Raw genomic sequence first — 5,529 nt, forward strand, 5'->3', positions numbered from 1 at the left:
GGAGAGCACGTTGAATCTGCCACTCTGAGTACCCATTTTTTCGAAATACAGTTCTCAGTTGTTCCAATTCCTGGGGTAGACTCTCTGCGTCAGAGATAGTGCGCGCCATATGTACTAGAGTTTTAAGTACCCCGTTCCTCTGTGAAGGGTGGTGGCAGCTGTCCACGTGCAAATACAGATCAGTGTGCGTTGTCTTCCGATACACCCCATGACCTAGGGTGCCGTCAGCCCTTCTCTTGACCAAGACGTCAAGGAAAGGTAATTTACCCTCCGTTTCAGTCTCCATAGTGAATTTGATGTTGGGGTGTATGGAATTACTCAAACTACATTTGCAACTGGCTAGTAACTTCCCTCCTTTTCCTGGGATTGGATTGATGGTGTCACCTGGGTGTCAGCTGATTCTGCCCATAAGAAGGCTACGGGACGTCAAACAGCTAAGTTCTCACGTCTCCTTGACAAACCATCTCCGCAGGTTCCGTGCAAGACTGTCATCAATTTGAGTGGCATGGTGTTGAGTGATGATGCGGTCTCGGTTTTGCAGAAAGGTCTCACTTCGCTCCCACCCCCAAGTTCACTCCGGTCGCAGAAATTGTTAGTGCTGTTGAACAGGTTGCAGCTCGACTTCCACCAGAATCAGCCGAGGAAATACGTCGTGAAACTTGTCGTGCGTTGACGAAATCCAAGCCGATGAAGTCAAATATTAGCAGTAAAGAGAGGGTGGCTATTCGTGATCCGAGGGAGCGCTCTGGAATTGTTTTCTTACTCGCTGACAAAGGCAATGCTACAGTTGTTGTCTCCCATAAGGACTACACTGATAAGATGCCGAGCCTGCTAAATGACGATTCCTACCGGAAGATCAGCGTTGACCCTACAAAGAAGGTGGAGAACAAGACGAGGGCGCTTCTCAAGGACGCAGATTTACCGGAGAGTGACGCTAAGAAATTGTTACCCCAAGGTCCGGTACCGCCTAGACTATATGGACTCCCGAAGGTTCACAAAGAGGGGGTACCATTACGCCCCATTGTCAGCAACATCAGGGCACCTACATATTTGTTGGCCGAATACCTGACGGGAATATTAAGTCCTTATGTGGGTAAATGCCCTCATCACATCCGGAATTCCGTGGATTTTGTTAAACGCCTTGATAGCTTCAGGTTGGATGAGTCAGATATCATGGTGAGTTTCGACGTCGTTTCCTTGTTTACGAGGGTACCCCTTCGAGAGTCACTAGAATTGATTAGTCAGAAGTTTGACGAGAAGACCACTGAACTTTTTAGGCATGCCTTGACTTCCACGTATTTTCTTTTTAATGGAGAATACTACGAACAAACGGAGGGAGTCGCCATGGGTAGCCCACTCCCGCCGGTGGTAGCGGATTTGTACATGGAGAACTTCGAGGTGGAAGCCCTGTCGTCATCCGTATGGAAACCTACTCGCTTTTTCCGTTACGTGGACGACACGTTCGTCATCTGGCCACATGGTATGGATAAACTCCTTGACTTCCTTACACATCTAAACTCCATACACCCCAACATCAAATTCACTATGGAGACTGAAACGGAGGGTAAATTACCTTTCCTTGACGTCTTGGTCAAGAGAAGGGCTGACGGCACCCTAGGTCATGGGGTGTATCGGAAGACAACGCACACTGATCTGTATTTGCACGTGGACAGCTGCCACCACCCTTCACAGAGGAACGGGGTACTTAAAACTCTAGTACATATGGCGCGCACTATCTCTGACGCAGAGAGTCTACCCCAGGAATTGAAACAACTGAGAACTGTATTTCGAAAAAATGGGTACTCAGAGTGGCAGATTCAACGTGCTCTCCGCCCAACCACTGCAGCACAACCTGTTGAGATGGATGAAGTCACGAGGGAGGAGGTAGGCACTGCATTTATTCCATACACAGGCGCACTCTCGGGGAAAATCGCCCGCATTCTGAAGAAACACCGGGTCGGAACTGTGTTTTGTCCTCCAAATAAAACTCGTGCACTGGTGGGGAGCGCCAAAGATGACCTCGGTTTGAGGAAGGCCGGCGTGTACCAGATTCCGTGTCAATGTGGCAAGTCGTATATTGGTCAGACGATGCGTACCGTCGAAGATCGATACCGTGAACACCAGAGGCACACTCGACTGATGTATCCGAGCAAGTCGGCGGTCGCTGAACATTGTTTGTCGGAAAATCACGCCATGGAGTATGACCGCACGAGGATTCTTGTACAGACGTCGAGATACTGGGACAGCGTTGTTAGAGAGGCCATCGAAATTCGCACCAATGACGACCTCATAAACCGCGACTGTGGCTATAATCTTAGCAAGGCTTGGGAACCAGCGATTGGGTTAATCAAGAATAAATCGAGCAAACGTATAGTTGTGACGACCACGGCGGACAGAGCCATCACGCCGACGTCAATTCAGACGCCGTCGCAATCTGTTCCACCGCGCGACCGTGGTGCGGGGCGCGGACGGCGGAGGGAGTGCGCCGCGGGCGGTGGGTATTTAAATTGGCCGCTGCCGCGACCGAACCCAGTGCCCTCTGAGCAGCCATAACGTACGGATCTCCGTGCCGGCACGTTCACAGGAGCTCAGTCCGTCAGTTAACCTGATGACGGCGACATGTATGATCGCCGAAATATTGTGCCCGTTGGACACTATAGACCAGCAGCACACCCGTGGATATTTTGACTACTGAGTTTTGATTGCGGAACGGAAGATTTGCACCTTTGTGAGAATTAACTACAAAGACTGATGGTGAAACTTCGCTACGAATTAAATATCATCATTCAGATAGTGAAGGGAGACGAAAATTTAATAGTCATGTGTGACTGTAATTCGAGTGTACGAAAAGGGAGAGGAGGAAACGTAGTAGGTGAATATGGATTGGGGCTAAGAAATGAAAGAGGAAGCCGCCTGGTAGAATTTTGCACAGAGCACAACTTTATCATAGCTAACACTTGGTTTAAGAATCATGATAGAAGGTTGTATACATAGAAGAACCCTGGAGATACTAAAAGGTATCAGATAGATTGTATAATGGTAGGACAGAGATTTAGGAACCAGGTTTTAAATTGTAAGACATTTCCAGGGGCAGATGTGGATTCTGACCACAATCTATTGGTTATGACATATAGATTAAAAGTGAAGAAACTGCAAAAAGGTGGGAAATTAAGTAGATGGGACCTGGATAAACTGACTAAACCAGAGGTTGTACAGAGTTTCAGCGAGAGCATAAGGGAACAATTGACAGGAATGGGGGAAAGACATACGGTAGAAGAAGAATGGGTAGCTTTGAGAGATGAAGTAGTAGGGGTAAGATAGATACTGCCTACAGGAAAATTAAAGAGACCTTTGCAGATAAGAGAACCACTTGTATGAACATCAAGAGCTCAGATGGAAACCCAGTTCTAAACAAAGAAGGGAAAGCAGAAAGGTGGAAGGAGTTTATAGAGGGTCTATACAAAGGCGATGTACTTAAGGACAATATTATGGAAATGGAAGAGGATGTAGATGAAGATGGAATGGGAGATACGATACTGCGTGAAGTGTTTGACAGAACATTGAAAGACCTGAGTCGAAACAAGGCCTCCGGAGTAGACAACATTCCATTGGAACTACTGACGGCCTTGGGAGAGCCAGTCCTGACAAAACTCTACCATCTGGTGAGCAAGATGTATGAAACAGACGAAATACCCTCAGACTTCTAGAAGAATATAATAATTCCAATCCCAAAGAAAGTAGGTGTTGACAGATATGAAAATTACCGAACAATCAGTTTAATAAGCCACAGCTGCAAAACACTAACACGAATTCTTTACAGACGAATGGAAAAACTAGTAGAAGCCGACCTCGGGGAAGATCAGTTTGGATTCCGTAGAAATACTGGAACACGTGAGGCAATACTGACCTTACGACTTATCTTAGAAGAAAGTTTAAGGAAAGGCAAACCTACGTTTCTAGCATTTGTAGACTTAGAGAAAGCTTTTGACAATGTTGACTGGAATACTCTCTTTCAAATTCTAAAGGTGGCAGAGGTAAAATACAGGGAGCGAAAGGCTATTTACTATTTGTACAGAACCAGATGGCAGTTATAAGAGTCGAGGGACATGAAAGAGAAGCAGTGGTTGGGAAGGGGTTGTAGCCTCTCCCCGATGTTATTCAATCTGTATATTGAGCAAGCAGTAAAGGAAGAAGTAATACCTACTCCGAATTTTTGTTTGCATTCTACAGATAAAGTAGCGGCGTTTGTTTTCACAGAGAAACCACATAAAAGGTAAGTCTGAGCGCTTGACAATGATTTGAACCACATACAGGAGTCCTACTGAAAAGTGGCTGTAACTTCCGTATCCTTTCATCATAAGAAAGTATGCCTTTTTACTTAGGATACGCTTGTCGGAGACGGTTATTGAACAAGTAGACATACTATCGCTCTTTCTTGTTGCGATAATGTTATCGCTGCACACATAAGCATATCTAAGAATCCCTCGCATTCTCTCTCTTCGCGAACCTGGCTCAACCGTTGGTCGGAAAAAATTAAAGGCTGGTAGCACCTAACACTTTGGTAGATAGTGTTTGCTCTTCTGTGGGTCCCGTGACATGCTCCAATTACAGGGTTGAGTAGAACATATTTATCAGTGGCCATTCTGGCGCAGATTTCGGATAGGGTCGATTTTAGTTACCAGCGTATGGTCAGCAACGCGTGGACACATATTGACAATTGGCGGTAACCAGATTATATTTAGCAACTTTTTTGAAAGATTTCACCTCATTTTGCGCTAGGTTTGAGGTTATTTCATTGGTCGAATTTTTACTTTGATTTACGCTCTTCAAAAACACATCACTTCATTGCATGTGTACTTCTATTTTGTTGGTTTCTATAATTCGCCATTTCAATTGATATACTGCATCAAAGTATTAAAGTTGAATGTAAAGTAATGGCTCACGCTCACATGTGGGTTTCGTAACAGTTCCAGTTCTATATTTGCATGCACAACCTGTAAACCACTGAAGTGCTTGATAAAAGGTACCTAGCATGATACCGTATCAGGGTTTTTTCCCGATCTTGTGAGCTAAAGACCAACGGCCTGGCCGCAGTGGTAACACAGGTTCCCGTCAGATCACCAAAGTTAAGCGCTGTCGGGCTGGGCTAGCAGTTGGATGGGTGACCATCCGGTCTGCCGAGCGCTGTTGGCAAGCGGGGTGCACTCAGCCCTTGTGAGGCAAACTGAGGAGCTACTTGATTGAAAAGTAGCCGCTCCGGTCTCGGAAACTGACATACGGCCGGGAGACTGGTGTGCTGAGCACATGCCCCTCCGTATCCGCATCCAGTGACTCCTATGATCTTAGGATGACACGGTGGCCGGTCAGTACCGTTTGGCCTTCATGGCTTGTTCGGGAGGAGTAGTTTTATGGGCTAAGGAACAGGGGATGGACGACTTCTTAAACGCCTGTGTGACTGTTACGGGAGCAGTGAGTTAAGGCGGAATTTCCTACGAACGGAAATTTTGCGTCCCGTAGTACGCAGTGGCT

General features: G+C 46.4%; 1 pseudogene; it reads left to right on the forward strand.

Moving 5' to 3' along the window:
• The first annotated feature begins 5,075 nt into the window (after positions 1–5,075).
• LOC126095910 (5S ribosomal RNA) lies at positions 5,076–5,193 on the forward strand (annotated as a pseudogene).
• The last annotated feature ends 336 nt before the right edge of the window (positions 5,194–5,529 follow it).

Source organism: Schistocerca cancellata, chromosome 8 (assembly GCF_023864275.1).
Source record: "Schistocerca cancellata isolate TAMUIC-IGC-003103 chromosome 8, iqSchCanc2.1, whole genome shotgun sequence".
NCBI lineage: Eukaryota > Metazoa > Arthropoda > Insecta > Orthoptera > Acrididae > Schistocerca > Schistocerca cancellata.